Source organism: Triturus cristatus, chromosome 11 (genome assembly GCF_964204655.1).
Source record: "Triturus cristatus chromosome 11, aTriCri1.1, whole genome shotgun sequence".
Lineage (NCBI taxonomy): Eukaryota > Metazoa > Chordata > Amphibia > Caudata > Salamandridae > Triturus > Triturus cristatus.
The window spans coordinates 293,675,700-293,694,964 of NC_140594.1; the positions used below are offsets into that span (position 1 = coordinate 293,675,700).

General features: G+C 50.5%; 1 protein-coding gene across 4 annotated transcripts in view; it reads right to left on the bottom strand.

The window, feature by feature from the left end:
* GAS2L1 (growth arrest specific 2 like 1) overlaps positions 1-19,265 on the bottom strand; it is a 266,285-nt gene that overhangs the window by 18,028 nt on the left and 228,992 nt on the right. The window lies entirely within an intron of this gene.

A 19,265-nucleotide genomic window follows, 5' to 3' on the forward strand; every position in this document is an offset into this window, starting at 1 on the left:
GGGTCTGGACTACATGAACAACCTAGTGTGGTATGAGCAATGAGGGCCAGTCATTCCAGGCTAAGCAGGGCACGAGTCAGGGGTACACGCACGTGGATGGTGCCCACCCACTATTTTCACAGTGTGAACGCCGTCCACCCTGCCAAGAATTGGGCCCCACTGAATAATGTGCTGAACTCGTTCTGGTGTAATTTCCAAACACAGGGACACTTTCAGCAGCGCCTGCACGTGGTCTGCTTTCCATCTGCAACAAGCAACACCGTGCAGGCGGGGACGGGGCTTTCTTATTTTAGACTCCTGCTGGGCCCGTAACAAAGTCCGATTTTGAGGGGTCATCAGGCCTCCTTTTGTTCAAGTCTCCTGGCTGGGAGCAGTCAGGAGCCTCACACCTAGAAGTAAATGCAGCAGAGGGGAAACAATGGTTAGCACTTCACACATTCTTAAGAGAGGCAGCTTTTCACTTTGTTCAGGCTCTGTTTACTAGATATGTATGCAGTGTAAGAATGTCAGATGTGTTGGTCTCTCCCAGTATTTACAGAATACTAAATGTGATTAATATAGCGCTTACTACCCCTGAGGAGACGTTGAAATAATTTAAGTATCATTATTTTTTCTTGTATAGCGCTACTCATCCCAAAGCAGATTGTCAGAGCGCTTTACATCACACATACATATTAAAGGCGTGGCTTGATATGCCACTTCCTATGATGTCATTTCCTCTGATGCCACATGTAATGTAATGTGCCGTGATGTCACGTGCCGTGATGTCACTTGCATACTGCCTAACTTGGTTAGTCCCCCACTTATTTTTTTTTTCCAGGACTTGTGCCCTGAGGCTTAGTCCAGGGGTCTGTTGCAGCAGCCATGATATCTCCTCAGATTTGCGGCCCTCAGGACAAGTCTGGCCATTGGATCCCTCTGACATCACCCTGGTGACATGCAGATAAGGGGCTGCGTCCAAAGCAAGAATTGGATACATTCACCGAATTTTATTCGACGCTTCCTGCATCTGAGGGGTGTTTTGCATATTTATGCCCCTGCGGATTTGGTCTTCAAGGGGGGGGGGGGGGGGGGAGTACAACTCACACGCGATATGGCCTGCCTCTGAATCCACTTCCGGGACTCGTCAAGCCACCGAAGAGAGATGAAAGCCTAAAGCCCGTTTTCAAAAAGGAGAGTCGAAAATAAAACACCCCCAGCCTTGGCGGCGCAGAGACACCGCTCCACGTGGCTAAGGATTTCGTCAAAAGCAGATGTGCGTAGCCGCGTGCTTCCAAGTTCCTACCTCCCTCCTCTCCTGCAGGGGGGAAGCGCAGGCGGCCGAGGACAAATTATACGGCTCAGATTAGATCTGCCGGAGAAAAGAGAGGGGAAGTGGGCGGGAGGGCCAGTTAATTTTCCTGAGGAAGTGGGAATAATTACATTCATTTCCAGGAGCAGACAGAAAACAGAAATAACCTCAAACTTCCACAGGTGTACATCCAGGGAGGCCAGAAGACTCCCTGTCACCATCATCCTAGTCTCGGGTAACCATTAATTTAAACAATGCATGCTGGGGCATATAGTCTTGGTTCAGTTCAATGGATCTAATTTTAGTAACCTGATATAAAGCATAGATTTGAATGACTGGGATGGCCGTGTCTTAGCGACATGGACTTATCTGGTAACACGTTGTAGCTTGATTGCCACAAAATGTCTCCCACTCCATGGTGTAGCTTGAGTTTCCACAAAATATGCCCCACTTCCATGACCACGCGGGTTCCAATAACTCGGAGTCTGTGACACAAATTAAATGTTGAAAAACCTTGAGTACTAACAATGCTTAGCTACGTGACAAAACTGGTTAGACCAGATAAAGTAAAGAGGTGCTGGCCGGCTGGAGGAATATATGTCGTTACTACGCATTCCGTTGCAACGCATGCCTTTACCACGCATGCGTTACAACGGAATGTGTTTTCCACGCTTTCCCGTTACCCCGATTTTACCTTTACTCCGCTTTTTCTTTTTTTGGGGGGGGGAGACCCCCCCAAGCCCCCTTTCTTCTTTTTTTTTCCTTTTTCCGCAGGTCTCCGCTGACACTGAAAACGGACTGATGCTTTTTTTCGGATTAGGATGACGTTGTTCCGTGATGACGTTGCTTGCGTGGTGAAGATGGTCGTTGAAGCATTACGCGTTGTGAAGACGTTTACGAGGTAAGTGTATCGTTGTAAACGTATTGCGTAGAAAATGCTTCGTGGTAAAGGCTGTTTCCCCGGCTGGAGACCAAGGCGTTGCGCCGAAGGTGGGATGGACTGAAGGATCCATGGGGTTTCCAGATGACTCCAAGTCACTGGGAACACACAGAATTGGATTCAGGGCACAGCGGATGGCCCATCTGCCCTAAGGCCCGTACCTCGCTTCTGCCAAGCTCTAAATCTGGCCTGAAGTTCCATTCCCACGCCTTCAGTTTACAAACCAAACCAATGCAGCCCAAAGCTCTGTTCTGATAGGTTCAGTAGAAGTGAACTAAGGCGAGAACCTCCAGAATGCAGTGCAGAGGTGTACTATCACTAGTGCATCAGGTGCAGTGGCACCGGGACCCAAGGGAGTGAGGGTTCCACTGAAAACCAATTATGGCAACATGGTGTTACCCAAACAAAGGGCCGGGTCATCGATTTACCTTGCTTACTTTAAGGCGGGTGGTATGCTTGCTATGATAGAGGAGAGGTGTGGCGCAGTGGCCAAAGCAGCTGACTCCAGAGCGCGGGACTCATGGTTCGATCACCGACGGCAACTCAGCTCACCACCCTGTGACTCTGGGCAAAACCTCACTTAAACTCCCCAATGGCTCCCAAGCATCTGGATACCCTTAGGGGTGATAAGTTCGCGCTTTACAAATGTGCAATTATTATTTATGCCACAGATGCAAAAGTGTAAGAAACAAAAGCCCAAGCCTGGAAAAGTGTGTCCTATGGCCACAGAACACTTGCCATTCCCTGCAGCAATGAAAGCCGCCCAGAGGGAGCAGCACACAATTTCTTTACAAACACATGCATTATTTGCTATTCTGGAGAAATGGTGCTCCAGGGTTTTGTGCCAAATGGGGAGGCACTGGAATATTTCTGGTATTTTTCTTCTGAACTGCCTATAAATTAGCCAATAGTTTTAAAAACTCTTGTTAAAGATCATTTGGCAATATTTCATACAAAACAGCCTTGTACAGCGAAAGCCCATCCACACACCAAACTAGACCTTAAGAAGGTCAGGATCCCTCATTGGATCAGGTCAGTGTGGGATTGGTACTAGTCTGCTTCAGGTTTTAGCTCTCAGTCCAGGCCCGCATTGCTAGGGCTTCACTCATCTAAAAAGGATGTACCTGTCCCTCGTAATTAGCTCACGCTTAAGGTTTGGCTCAGAGCATCCACCTCCCGGCATGTCAGAAGGCCAGACAGTAGGCTTCCTGTTCAGAGCTGCCACCTGTCTCAAAGAAAATACTTGCCATTACTTCATATTCTGTGGTTCTGGAATGACACGGAGCTGGTACTTGAATTAGATTTTATGTAAAATCCTCTGGAGTGTTTTTTAAAATGGCAAATATGTCTCAGTTTGCTTTAATAATAATTTAGGAATAGTTTATACTTTTGAAGTGATGCCTTCTTGTATTTTCTTTTCTGTTTATATTCCAAAAAACGTATTTTTGCAGACTTTTACAGTACTGGGTTTGGCATAAAAATATCTACCATGTGTTTTTAGGATTTTTTTGTGACTTTGGCATAACAATATTCACCATGATCGGCTTGCAACCCTATTCCAGTCCTGAGTTTATTTCACTCAAGTCATTACCATCTGAACCACCATGGTTTCAGCAACTCCCCAGAACATACAGGAAGCATGCTGACTGACCCTTTCTGTAGGTATTTTATCTAGTCTATTATATATTGTCTGCAAAAACTGATGTTAACCTGTCCACTCTGGCATCATTTACATATGATTATCGTGTTTGCACACTGTCTTTATTACTTTCCCTATATATTGTCTGTAAATATTGCCCTGGATAATATGTAAAGTGCTCTGATACGCTCGGGTCAAGTTCGTGCTAAATAAAGCTAGAAAAATAAAATAAATGAATCCGATATTGCACCTTTTCCAAAAGTGAGAAGACGATCCAGATTCCTTCTCTTCAAGAACTTTGCACAAGAGTTCATTCTGTTACATCTGACTGTATTCCATTATCGGTTCCCCTTTATGTCATTCACTCTCATACCCTTGTAAATAAACCTAACATTTATACGCGATCTGCGGCCTTGTTTTGTAACTCTGCAGTGATTATATCCCATGAACTGGTTTCACTTCCTATAATATTTGTGTGAGCAAAAAGTATTTTTGCAAAATCAGAGCATCTCTGCATTTTTGGTACAGCATACAAATTGGTCACTGAACCTCCTGAGCTGGTGCTTAGAATAGTGCAGGAAGTATGTCACAGCTCACTTTTCCATCAAACCACTCATTCACCAAATCATCGACATGACAAAAAAACACATTAGTCTACGTCCAGACTGGTCCAAACCACCCACCGACTTGCACTTTGGTTCACACAATAACGTGCACACCTACATGACTGGAATCACTCATTCAACAATCCACACACTCACAAACTACTTCCCTTGCTCTCTTCCGCTGTCTCTTTGCCAAACCGGCCTTTCTTCTCTTTTACCCCATTATAAAAAGATGGCGTCTCGTCCCTCAGCTTCTGTGCTATTTACTGCTCTTTTTCTTCCACACACTTTTGCTCTCTTTGTTCACAAATGCAAGACTTTGTCCCTCTCTCTGGCACCCCAGTAACATGGCACCTCCCTTTCCTTTTCTTCTGTTTGCAGGCCTTTCATTATGATTAAAGTAGAACAGGAAGGTGCACCTCAGACATACTAATGTCTCCCACAAAAACCACTTCCTTTAGCAGTGTCGAACGCCTCTCCAGGTTAAAAATCCACCATGTACACATTTAATTTTAAACCTTTCCAGGTTAAAAATTCACCACCTAAACATTTAATTTTAAACCTCTCCAGGTTAAAAATCCACCATCTACACATTTAATTTTAACCCCTTGTGTGCCCCGCCCTTTCCCCGCCCTGTGCCGGGCGTTGAATTAGCGGGCGGGGTTCATGACGAGATAGTCTCGTCATGGGCACAGCGCAACCGCGGCCCATGACGAGACCATCTCGTCATGGGCACTCAAGGGGTTAAACCAACTCCACTCCTTCTGGTTTCCCAAACACTGTGGTCCAAACTTTGAACAGCAGTCAGGGAAGATGAACTGGAGGAAGGAGGCAGACCATCTCCCTAGCTGTCCAACAACTCGAGGTATCACAAACACAGCACATATAACAATGGGCATTCTCGGCAAGAAAAAAATGTATTGTTTAGTTCACCCCTGGTCCTGGAGGGGCTTCACATTGACCTCTGCCTTTCGAGACCCACCATACCTCCATGATCTGCCTCTAAACCACCAGCAGACCACCTTCCTGAGGGCTCTTCTTCAGGTCACCTTCATTCAGAGGCCACTGCAGTGTACAACTCACATTGCTCCCGCCAGCGCTGCCCATAGCAGTACCAAAACAACTATTAACCATAACACTCCTAAAAGTGTGACTATTCAGATTATTCCAGGCCCTCAACGCTATAAGAGTAGCTTGAGCACTGGTAATAGTCATTTTTAATGTATCTTGAATTAATAAACATCTGTTGTTGTGCTCATGTGTAAATGAGCTAGACAGCGCCACCATGCTGCAGACTGTCATAAGTACCGGTCAATCAATCAATCAATCTATTATAATACTTGTATAGCGCGCTACTCACCCGGAAGGGACTCAAGGCGCTTGGGGGAGGGGGTCCGCTACTGCTCGAACAACCAGGTCTTGAGTTGTCTCCTGAAGGCGAGGTGGTCCTGGGTCAGCCGAAGGTGGATGGGCAGGGAGTTCCATGTCTTGGCACCCAGGTAGGAGAAGGACCGGCCTCCGGCAGTGGCTCTTCGGATGCGTGGTACGGCGGCGAGGGCGAGGCTAGTAGATCGTAGCTGGCGGGTGGGCGTGTAGAAGGTCAGGCGGTCGTTGAGGTACTTGGGGCCCAGGTCGTGGAGAGACTTGTGTGCGTGGGTGAGGAGCCTGAACGTGATCCTCTTGTTGACGGGGAGCCAGTGCAGGTCCCTCAGGTGGCTGGAGATGTGGCTGCGTCGGGGGATGTCCAGGATGAGTCGGGCGGAGGCGTTCTGGATTCGTTGGAGTCTTTTCTGTAGCTTGGCTGTGGTCCCGGCGTAGAGGGTGTTTCCGTAGTCCAGACGGCTGGTGAAGAGGGCCTGGGTGACCGTCCTCCTGGTTTCGGTCGGGATCCATCGGAAGATCTTGCGAAGCATGCGAAGGGTGTGAAAGCATGATGAGGAGACGGCGTTGACTTGTCTGGTCATCGAGAGGGAGGACTCCAGGATGAAGCCCAGGTTGCGTGCGTGGTCTGTTGGCTTGGGAGCGGTGCCCAGGGCTGGGGGCCACCAGGAGTCATCCCATGCGGAGGGCGATGGTCCCAGGATGAGGACTTCCGTCTTGTCTGAGTTCAGTTTCAGGCGTCTGTTCTTCATCCATTCGGCGACGTCTTTCATCCCTTCGTGTAGGCTGGTTCTGGCGGTGTTGGGGTCTCTGGTGAGGGAGAGGATCAGCTGGGTGTCGTCGGCGTAGGAGATGATGTTGAGGTTGTGTTGGCGTGCGATGGCAACAAGGGGTCTCATGTAGACGTTGAAGAGGGTGGGGCTGAGTGACGATCCTTGCGGGACGGCGCAGATGACTTCGGCGGCCTCGGAACGAAACGGGGGGAGGCGGCCTCTCTGTGTTCTTCCGGCGAGGAACGAGATGATCCACTCCAGTGCCTTCTCTTGGATGCCGGTGTTGCTGTGGCGTTGGATTAGGGTGTGGTGGCAGGCAGTGTCGAATGCTGCAGAGAGGTCCAGGAGGATGAGTGCCGCTGTTTCTCCGTTGTCGAGCAGGGCTCGGATGTCGTCGGTGGCTGCGATGAGGGCGGTCTCAGTGCTGTGGTTGGCTCTGAAACCGGACTGCGAGGGGTCGAGGGAGCCGTTCGTCTCGAGGAAGGCGGCAAGCTGTCTGTTGACTATCTTCTCGATGACTTTGGCAGGAAAAGGAAGGAGCGAGATGGGGCGGAAGTTTTTGAGGTCGGTGGGGTCCGCAGTAGGTTTCTTCAGTAGTGCGCTGAGCTCGGCATGCTTCCAGCTCTCCGGGAAGGTGGCGGTGTTGAAGGAGGTGTTGATGACGTCTCGGAGTTGGGGTGCGATGGTGGAGTCGGCCTTGTTGCAGACATGGTGGGGGCATGGGTCGGTTGGAGATCCGGAGTGGATGGTGTTCATTGTGCGGGCTGTGTCTTCGGTGGTTACCGTGGTCCAGGTGCGGAGGGTGGCGGTGGGGTGCGTTGGTTCGACGGTTGGGTGCGTGGATGGTGCGCCGAAGCTGTTGTGGATGTCGGCAATCTTGCGGTGGAAGTACGAGGCGAGGGAGTCGCAGAGATCCTGTGAAGGAGTGATGTCGTTCTTGCCGGTGCTGGGGTTGGAGAACTCCTTGACGATGTTGAAGAGTTCCTTGCTGTCGTGGGCGTTGTTGTCCAGTCGTTCCTTCAGTGATTTCTTCTTGGTGGTGCGGATGAGCTGGTGGTGCTTGCGGGTGGCATGTTTGAGGGCGGTCATGTTGTCAGCGTTCTGGTCGAGGAGCCAGGCTTTCTCGAGGGTGCGGCAGGTCTTCTTGGAGTCCTTGAGTTCATTGGTGAACCAGGGGGCCTTCTTGCTTCTGGGTCTGTTGGGAGGGTTCTTCAGCGGTGCGAGGTCGTCAGCGCAGGCGGTCAACCACTGCGTGAAGTTGCGGGTTGCTTCGTTGGGGTCCGTTGTGCTGGCAGGTGGGTTCTGGCTGAGGGAAGTGGTGAGCTGGTCGGCGGTGATCTTGCTCCAGCTTCTGTGAGGAACCTGTTGCGGGTGGTGGTGGGTTGTGTTTTTTCAGAAGCTGAAGTGGATGCAGCTGTGGTCGGTCCAGTGGAGTCCGGTGGAGTGGCTGAAGGTGATGTGCTTGCTGGATGAGAAGACGGGATCAAGCGTGTGGCCGGCGTAGTGGGTGGGGGTGTTGACCAGTTGCTTGAGTCCGAGGTTGGCGAGGTTGTCCAGCAGGGCAGTGGTGTTGTGGTCCTTGTTCTCCAGGTGGAAGTTGAGGTCCCCGAGGAGGATGTAGTCGGTGGAGGGGAGGGCGTGTGGGCTGATGAAGTCCGTGATGTCTTCGCTGAATTGTGTGCGTGGTCCCGGGGGTCTGTAGATGAGGGTGCCTCTGAGGGTGGTCTTGGGGTCGGTGTGAATCTGGAAGTGGAGGTGCTCGGCGGCGTTGAATGCGTCGTTGGAGTCGGTCGAGATGCGGCTGGTGTTCTTGTGGACGATGGCGATGCCTCCTCCGGTCTGGTTGACGCGGTCCCTCCTGATGATCTTGTACCTGTCCGGGATGGCGATGGCGGGGGCTGAGGAGGCGTTCATCCAGGTTTCCGTGAGGAAGGCGATGTCTGGTGGTGTTGTGTCGAGGAGGTTCCAGAGTTCCACGGCGTGTCTGTGGACGGAGTGGGTGTTGAGGAGGATGCACTTGAGGTTGTTGCTGGTGTTTGGCTTGGCGGGCGCGGTGCAGGTTCGGAGGCAGGTGAACTTGCAGGTTCTGCAGGTGAATGGTCCGTGTATGCGTTTCGGGGCGGCCTGGCAGCAGGTGGGGTTCCGGCCGGCATTGAGTGCGTTGAGGGCAGCGGCGTCGTTGGTCTGACGGATAGTCTTGCGTCGGTGGGGGCCAGGGGTCCTGGCGCTGGGCACGGTCCAGGCGCGGACGGGCGCAGTTGGGCTTGCCTTTGGCGTGCCTTCGGCGCACAATCGGCGCGCCCGCTGCACGTGAACGCTGCGCGTACGTGCGGACTCTGCCATAAATGGCGAGTCGGGGGGGCGGAGCGAGGGAGGAGCAGCTGGGAGGTGGGAGCGGGGTGGCGAATGGAAGAGGGACCAGGAGGAGAGGGGGCGGGGCCGCGGGGGAGCAGTGGCAGGGAGCGGGGAACGGCAGCTGAAGCGCTAGGGGGTCTAGGAGCTAAACAAACAAAGGCAGGGGGATGGCAGCGGACAATCAGGGGGCACAGCACAATGACAGGGCAAAAACGGCAGGAAATACAGTAATACAAATCAGGGGCACAGCACAATAACAGAGGCGATAACGGCAGAAAAAACAGAATACAAAATACGAGGCAGAGATACGAACGCTCAAGGGCAACGAGCAGGCGGTGGCAGCCGGGTGACCTCGGGAGGAGCCACGCGGCGGGTTGAGCGACCGGCACTGACGAGGTCAGGCTGGTCACAGCTCCCCGTCGCACGGCCGAGTCCTTAAGTGCCCAGTGGGAGGGAGGAGCAGTTGGGAGGTGGGAGCGGGGTGGCGAATGGAAGAGGGACCAGGAGGAGAGGGGGCGGGGCCGCGGGGGAGCAGCGGCAGGGAGCGGGGAACGGCGGCTGAAGCGCTAGGGGGTCTAGGAGCTAAACAAACAAAGGCAGGGGGATGGCAGAGACCAGGAGGAGAGGTGTTGACAATTAAGTGCCGGTGCTGAGCACCGTAAACCACAGACTCAAATTAAGAACTGCCTTCATTAGTAACCACCAATACGCCTAGCAGCCCTATGCATTCGGGGAATTTGTGAAGGATAAGCCTAAAATTAGGATAGCTAGACCCTGGTGACGTGGGGCACGAGCTATCCCTAAAACATGTAACTCAAGGCTCACTACCGTTTTGATTAGCAGATTCTGCTCCTTGTAAGTGACTTTGTTTGAATCCTCCATTTTGCATATTTTTAAGTCTACTGAATGTGAGAATTCTTGTGACATTAACATCTGGGAGAACTAAACCATTTATTTTCTCTTCTTTAAGAATACAATCTTCTGTGATGCTGGTTTGTACCTCCCCGTCAGCTATGAAAGACCATCCTGGTCGATGTTGCTCTGCTCATCTAATGCAGCCACGGGCTTCATCTGTGAAGGGGTCTTTCCAGGACTCTTCGTCGTTAGGCAGGGTCCCTCTCGCTAACGTGGGTCTACCATTTCACTTTAAGGTGGTCACCATTGTTTGCAAACTCTGGTAGAACTGTCAACGCTGTGCCTGGTGCCAGTATTTAGCTCCCCTGTTGCATGTACCATCATAGCTGTTCTTTGGCACAGTGTGTGTACAGGAAGGGTCCGCCCCACTTGACTACTAGAATAGATTGTGAACCTTACACATCTCTCTCAAAAATCCCCTATCAATTGGGTTTAGGCTGTACAGTATACTGGGGGCCATCCATCCAGACGGTCATTGAGCTCAGCTCCTATGCGAGTCTCTCACTCCAGCAAGGAGTGGAACCTTGCTTCACTTTAGAGACGCTGCAGCCTTTTTTATGAACCACATTGGTAATCTTGGGGTACACGTAGTGACGTTATTTATCGGCACTTGCGTTGATCACCCAGATCGTCATTGCATCACCTAGCCTTCCCCTGCCACTCTTTGCATGCAAGCTACCCTCAGCGGCTTGGCTGGTGCTAGAGACTTGAAAGTGAAGCCAGCCTAGAACTCTATTGAGCATCAGCCATACTCATTCCCGACCGGCTCTGCACCCACTCTTTCATTTCTGCTCCCACTTTGCTTTCTGCAACTTGCATTAAAGAACCATGCCTTCCTCAAGAGATAATTCCCATTGCGCCTTAACGTTAAATGAAAGTTGCACCATGACTCAACAACTGCACGCTCCACTTAAGCAAAACGCTATGTGCCTTTTTCGGACCGAACTATATACTGTTTGTATGGTGTCTGGAGAAATCAAGACAGTCCAAGCCTCCAGACTCGTGTCTGTGCTTGCAGGCGCACAACCTAGCGTTGAAGCTGCAGTGATGTCACGGAGTGCTTTCAGAATTAAATGTTACCAACAGGATGCCGCCCACAATCTAAAAATACCACTAGATCTAACCTCAGCTTAAGAACGGATTACAAGTGTTTGGGGAAATCCGTGGTGTCATTCACGCTTCCTCAACAGGGCTCTGCGGTTTCTCCACAGAAGGAGAGTTAAAGAGCTCTGGAATATAAAGTCGGGTTGTGGAGGCGAAAGGCTCACTCCCACCAGACTCCAGGCATACTGTGCTTCATCTTTGGACAAGATGTAAGAATGGAAGCCATCCTCCCTGCAGTGCATTACAGTGGTGCTCCTCCCATGAACACCAAAACTATGAGACGCAGGGACGGCTTCTCCACTAAGGCGGAAGTGCATCGCCCCTCTACTTTCAAGCAGTGCAAAGTAAAAATAAATTGATAACAGCTGTCCGTTATTATCATGTCATTTTTACTATTGTAGTTGCACTGCAGTGCATCCCCGCGGATAGGGCGGGGCGTGGTGGGCCGGCCTCCCCTGATGTCGTGGCTGGAGGAGGAGTATTGGCTGCACCTAAAGTGCGCATGAAGGTTTGGCTGGCAGTCTCGGGCGGCCAAACCGTCATGCACAGTGTGCATGTTCTCCACAGGCGGAATTATACAGCCTTAGTGGTGAACATGCCCAGCCTCCAAGCCCCCATCTGAGCGCTGAACCACGGCGCTCAGACCAATCACAATGCTGCTTAATGCAGCGTTGTGATTGGTCAAGGGATTCTGGGAGGCTGGGTGTTTCCTGCTGGAGAAGACGCGGCGGCTGTGACGGCGACACGACCTCCAGGTAAGTTTTCTTTTCTTTTTTCTTATTTTTAATTTCCTCCTCCCTCTGCTCCCCGCCCCACTCCCCGCCCTCCATGCACATTCGGTAGCAGCCGCTTCTTTCTGAGAGCCTCAGTTGCTGTGTCATGTTTGAACTTGTAAGGTACATCTGCTGAGCTACCATTGTGTGCACCTTCCTAGCAACTTTGAATGCGCTACAAAGTGATAGCGAACATCAGCTCACAGTCGAGATGTTTGGGACCCCTGGCACTGTGCAACTAAGGAGAGCTCAGTGCCATGTCAGAGTAATGTGGGACCCGCAATGCACTAGAAAGGAGTGGCACCCACCTAAGTGGGACCCATGAGGCTGTAGGACTAAGCAGCATGCAATCAGGTGTCCGCAAGTTGACATCAAAGCACAGAGAACTCACTGGAACTCATACTGGTGTTAACAAGCAATGGAATCCTGTGGCTGGATCACCTAGGACTACTCACCTTCCGTTTATGCAGAAGTCCGATCTGTGGTGTGCTTCAAGGTGCATCATAGGGGTTAAAGGCTGTGCGGCTTCCTAGACAAATCTATTATGCTCAAGAACAGAGGAACACTCAGTGTGGCGTTAGTCATGGACCATACATTTGCAGTAATAAAACCACACATCTCGGATCCTTGGTGTGCTTCGGGTCTTGTTAGGCTCGATTTGCAGGGTAGTGTCCTGCTTGGTGGTGGCATGGGACTCCTGGGGTGCAATGCTGTGGGAGTTCATCTTCCCGCTCTTCCTGTCAGTGAGTATGAAGCACAGGGCGTTGCGGCACCGGGTGCCTGCTTCCAAATTTTCAGTATACGAGCCATCAGACTATGGGTCAGGGGTCACCGCTGCTTGGTGCTGGTTAGGGGCGCGCCCACAGAGGTGTAGTGTGAGGACCACTAAGCTTGGCATTAATAAGTAAGAGCCCCAATGGACGGCAGTGTCCTAAAAAGCTCCGCTTGCGGTGAGTGAGTGTGAACCCTATGAGGCCGCGGCATTGGGAGCACCAGGTAGTGCAAGTGTGTTTGGGACCAAGTAGGTGGCACCAGGAGAGCCTGCCTCGCTGTCAAGTCACTGTAAGGCTAAGGAGGATGCAGTACCAGGAGGGCTTGCATCGCCGGCACCGACTGCGGAGCAAATAAGGCTGTAGTACCAGCTGTGGTGATAGTGACCATAACCAGAGGCGTAACACAGGCCCCTGCGGCATAGAGGGCCCTTCAGGCCCCAATACCCTTCAAGGGGCCACCATTCAACCCAAAGCCTATGAATATTAGTGAGATATTGGAGACTCAGGGCCCTCTATCACATTCCACAGCGGGATGCGCGCCAGCGTTTTGCGTTACATCACTGACTGAGATCGAGACTGGAGTACGGAGGAGCTCTTTTGGTGTTGGTGACATCATGCCCCATGAGGTTGTATAACAGGGGCGAACCCCAGTACATGCTGGTGAGTGTAGAGCTCATGAGACTGCAATACTAGAGGCAGCGGAGGTGGGTGATTTATGGGCCATAGTAGGGTCGCTAAACCATCATGTGGGAGCGGGAAGGAAGAGTGTTCGGATTGGTTGAGGGAAATGAGGCTGCAGGTCCCTGCCAGCATCCTGTAAAGTTTTCTGCAGAAGAAGTTGAGTTATAGTGTTTAGGATATGGTTGCCATGGCAGCCGGAACAGATGATCCAGTCTCTCCTGCCGTCCACAAGCCATGAGTCAGACTGCAAATCCTTCCCCTATGCGCTCATGGCAGCCAGAACGGTGACTGGAAGAGAAGCAGCAGAAAGGAAGGCGACGCGTCACAGCACTGAGAGGGCCCTCCAGGGAGGAAGCAGCTCTGCTGGACCGGGGGGCTCTAGAGGTGCAGTTTAGAGGGGAACCAACTGGGCCACAGAGAACACTAGTGGGGCCACCTATAAAGATATTTACACACACCCACACATCTATATTTGCTTAGAATGTTTAGATATTACTTTGTATGAATCCATATATATACATCTATACATTTATATTTAGATATAGATATGTGCAAACACCCAAAGCAACATAGCTTTGTTTTGAAAGGTACTTGTGCAAATTATAATGTTTGCCTGTTGTTATTTCTGTGCAGCACAATAAGCAGCAGTGGGGGGGTGGGGGGGGCACAAGGAGGGGGCCAGGACGAACCGATCTGGAGCACGGGCCCCATCTGCCTCGCCTCCCTCGAGGGGCGCCACTGCTGCTGGAGCCCGGGAGGACCGACAGCGCGCTCCTGGTTAAGCTCACATTGCTGGAGGCCTGCAGATCTGGTGGGGGGAGGAAGCTTCAAAGCTGCCCTGCATTGGCACTGAGAGGGCACTGCCGAGATGAGGCTCACCCTCCTTGGAGTTCAGTGGCACAGATCACACTGCTGGGGAAGGAGGCTCGCGCTGCGGGAGTCCTTCAGCATCGACACAACTGGAGTCCTGAAGCACTGAAGTAAACAAAACGGTGATGGGTGGGTTGTGACCGGGCACACTGGGAGGAAGCTCACACCTACAGCACTTACCAGGCACTGCTGGGGGAAATACGCACTGAGGCCCCTTTAGTGCTGATGCAGGAGGCGCACACTATCAGAGACATAGAGCATTGCCATGGCACTGCTGGGATGAAGCGCACACTAGGACAGTCCTGTTGCATTTACAGGGCACTGTTGAAAAGAAGCTCCCACTGAGAGACCTGCAGCATGTATATGGAACTGCTTGGGATGAAGCTCACACTGTGAGGCTCTTGCAACATTGACGGGGCACTGCTGGAAGGAAGCTCACACTATGACAGACCTGCAGCATTTAAAGCACTGCTGGGAATAAGCTCACACTATAAGCTCACACTATGAGACTTCTGTTACATTTACAGGGCACTGCTGGGAGAAAGCTCACACTATGAGACCTCTCTTGCATTTACAGGGCACTGCTGGGAGGAAGCTCACACTATGACAGACCTGCAGCATTTAAAGCACTGCTGGGAATAAGCTCACACTATAAGCTCACACTATGAGACTTCTGTTACATTTACAGGGCACTGCTGGGAGAAAGCTCACACTATGACAGACCTGCAGCATTTATAAAGCACTGCTGGGAATAAGCTCACACTATGAGACCTCTGTTGCATTTACAGGGCACTGCTGGGAGGAAGCTCACACTATGACAGACCTGCAGCATTTATAAAGCACTGCTGGGAATAAGCTCACACTATGAGACCTCTGTTGCATTTACAGGGCACTGTTGGGAGGCAGCTCACACTATGAGGCTCTTGTAGCATTGACAGGGCACTGTTGGAAGGAAGCTCACACTATGACAGACCTCCAGCATTTATAAAGCACTGCTGGGAATAAGCACACACTATGAGACCTCTGTTGCATTTACAGGGCACTGTTGGGAGGAAGCTCACACTATGACAGACCTGCAGCATTGAAAGCACTGCTGGGAATAAGCTCACACTATGAGACCTCTGTTGCATTTACAGGGCACTGCTGGGAAGAAGCTCACACTAAGAGGCTCTTGTGGCATTGACGGGACACTGCTGGGAGGAAGCTCGCACTATGACAGGCCTGCAGCATTGAAAGCACTGCTGGGAATAAGCTCACACTATGAGACCTCTGTTGCATTTACAGGGCACTGCTGGGAAGAAGCTCACACTAAGAGGCTCTTGTAGCATTGACGGGACACTGCTGGGAGGAAGCTCGCACTATGACAGGCCTGCAGCATTTATAGAGCACTGCTGAGAGTAAGCTCACATTGCGGTGTCCAAAAGCAACATTCCTAATGTGTGGGCCGCACCTAGAGTGTGCCTGGACACACGTAGGTCACAGGACAGAATGATCTATTATGCGGGTGAATCGGCTCCAGGTGCATACTTCCATTTCTTTTTAGTAGGTGGTAGTGCTAACACAACCAAGAGGGGAAGGGATAATTGCAGGTTTTCCTCCGCAAGAGCATAGTAGATGAATGGACAGCATGGACAACTCCAGGCTGCTAGTATGCACCAAGCACAGGCATGCTTATGCAGGACAGATGGATGTGTGAACTCTGTCTGGGCCTGAAGTCTCTGGAAGCTGGTAGAAATACTGATGGAGAGTATAAGGAGATTGGTGCTCTGCACCCTTAGGTTTGCTCTGTAGAAATATTTTGCTTTTGAAGCACCATCTCCACCAGGCAGAGACAGTGCTTAATTTGAGCCAGTTGTTTGCTGGTGGGCAGCTGCGGCCTGTGCAGGTAAGAGTCTGTATGATTATCGGTGGAAGGGAGGTTGTTCCCCCCTTTGTCCTGATGAAGACCCATTTTTGAGTTGATGGATACGTTGAAACATTGACGAACACATTTGTTGACTATAAAATCACAAAAAGTAGATGATAGCAGCATACTCTCCCCTGTTAATCACATTAGGCATGGAGCCCTACCAAAATCGGATTCAGAATGCCCAATTTAGGTTCTACCTTACATGTCTCAGATTAAGCACCATGCACTTTTTGTTTGCATTTCCTCATCGGGGGACTTGATTTGAAAATCTTCCCAATCGTCCCTGTGATAATTTCTCTAGACAAAATACTAACATGGATAGTCACAATTAAGTTATTATGCTGTAATGAATTATATTAGATGCTTTATTAATGTGAGGAAAAATATGCAAATGGTTAGTAGTCAGTATAGCAGTTGAAGAAAACCCCACTGCAATATATGGATACATTGATTATGAATGTTGGGGCAAAATTAATTTTCTCATATCTTTGATAATTATGATTTATATTTTTAATATTGTTGTATTTATTATTATGTACTTTCATGGCTAAATTAGCCGAATAAAGGATTGATTAATTGACGACAAATTCATTATAGTGTCTTAAAACTGAAATACAATTCTGAGTTTGTTGTTTTGAATCATTGCACTATTTTGTCAACAATGGCATTGGAATGCTGCTCTTTTTATGAAACACTGGAGCGCTTTTGTCACTTATAACTCTCACTGCATCCCTTTTTTGGAGCACCTACTATATCGATCATTGGATATTAGAGATGTTCATGCAGTAATTGAAAATCTGAAAATACTGAAATGCATCAGTGTTTTTCTGGCATAGACACTTAGGGCCCGATTACGAGTCTGGCGGTCCATAGACCGCCAGACTCGTGGGGGCATGGTGATGGCGGTTTCCCAACCACCCTATTATGAGATTGGCGGTCGCAGCCGCCTGGGAACCATCGCTCCCTGGCGGTGGTGCGGCAGAGTAGAGGTATCTGTATGCTTGACGGGACCGCCGCGGTTCCTCCTTCATGAAACCCTGGTGGAGAGGAAACAAAGAGGGCCCTACTGGGCCCCCTGGTGCCTCTGCACCATGTGGATGCACACAGGGGGGGGGGGGGCACGACATGTGCTCCCCTGTTTACATGCACTCCAGTTACTGCACAGCATGGCCTTTTCTGTTCATGCCATGCAGGAACTGTTTTTGGCGTTCCCATTGCTGTGCCCGTTTTTAGAGACACCGCCAAAAAAAAAAGCCAGGTTAACAGAAGGAAACTCCTAATCTAGCAGGTGGCCTGACCACAGCTTTGGCTGTGCGATGGAGAAGCGGACCCGGCTCTGCACCGCCGAAGTCATAATCGGGCCCTTAGGCAGGAACATTTCTCCGAAGGGAACCATTGTTGCTCGATGTAAGAACACCCTGCTTCCCAGGGATACCTGGTTGCTCCATAACTACATTTGTTGGGTGACCATATAAGCTAATATACCCTGTGTTTGTATCTGAGCATGGGGCTGCCCTACCTATGTCTTTGGTGGGTGTTGGCCTTAGCCCTAGTAGCCAGAATGGCTCGACATTCATGGAAAGAGGCCTGACTCAGATTCTTTGATAAATGAACCCCTGTTGATTCCCAGGGGGGAGGGGTGGATGAGTGGTTCACCTTTTAATTACAGCCCCACAGACACTGCGCAGTCCAAAGCAAGATGGTGCCCATCACTTTCCCTGAATCCTCGGAGGTCCTTAAACCTAGAGAAGCTGCAGGGACATTGACTGAGTGTACTTTGGGGAGTCCAATACAAGCAATAACAGAGCGAATCCAGGTGTTGTGTTGGCTTGAAACCACTCATTTATTTCCCTCGTAAATGCAGCGAGCCAGTATGCCTGGTATGAGTGTGATCCACAAAGTATGCATGTAGTTTAGCCACAGTGAGGTCCCAGAAGTCTTGGTGCATCTCATCCTCTTGAAAGTTTTGCATGCTTGCAGGAGTGCAACCTGTACCCATTTGATATAATCTTGCAATAGAGGAGTTTGTTGGACTTAGAAATGTGTTTGGGCCCTTTTGGATGGAAAAGGTGTTTGTGCACTCACAAAACCAGGTGGTGCCAATGTGGGAACAGGTTTGTTTTTGAGGGCACTGTACATGGGTGCACTGCTGTGTGTTGCCGACATTCTTGTGGTAGAAAACACTCTGCTGTTGACTCAGTACTTTCCCTGGTGAGGTGGTGGTGGGAGAGGGATGAGGTCTACAGGGTACACCATGCTGCCCCGTGATCGACACTACACTCAAGAGCACAAGATACTACATTGTCATCTATTGTGGTATATGTGGGGGGGAAGCTTGCATTGCTGGGATCTAATAGGTGTAACAGGAATTGCTGGGAGTGGAGAGGGAGTAAACACTGTTGCAGTATCATAGTGTGGTGAAATCACTGCTGGGAGGAAACAAATACTGTTGCAGTATCATCGTGCTTTCACGCCATTGCTGGGAGGAAGCAAACACTGTTGCAGTATTATTGCACTGTGACATCGCTGCAGGGAGGAAGCAATCATTGTTGCAATCAGTAGCGGCAGCTTCCATTATAAAACGGTGGGGGGGGGGGGATGTTTTATCAACTTACAGTAACTGTGAGAGACCAGCACAGCTCTCCATTCTAAACAGTGTTTATAACGGGCCACGATTGAGAGCTCTGGAGGCGGAACCAAGGCAGTGTGAGTTTCTCACTCTACCTGCAAGTGGGTATGAAAGCAATATTATTAAAAAATAAAATAGGCGACTTACCTTCTGCCTAGTCCTCTTGTTCCTCTTCGGTCCTGCTGCAGTCCGAGGCTCCAAAGCAGCAAGGCGCCTCTCAGCCACTCCCCTAACTAATCCGGATGCTTCTCTCATGCTGTTGATAATGTTAGGCTGCATGAGAGCAGCACCAGGATTAGCTAGAGCAGGCAGCCTCGACGCTCCTGCAGGGTCTGGGGGCCTGTGCCTGCTCTCCACCCATCTAAGACAGCTGAGTGAAGAGGTTTAAAATGCGCATGTCAGGCTGGCCGTCGCAAGACAGCCGGCCACAATGACATGCACAGTTTAAAACGGAGCAGTGAGCAACACTGCTCCCTCATGTTAATCAGCAGCTAAAGCCCCACCCAGCACTGCCACTCGGCTCGGCTGAACGGAAAAATAAAATGGTAATGAAATCTCTTCATTACCATGCTAATTTTTATGCTTGCTGCTATGTAAGCGGGGGCGGCGCTTCTCCATCCTAAGGGAG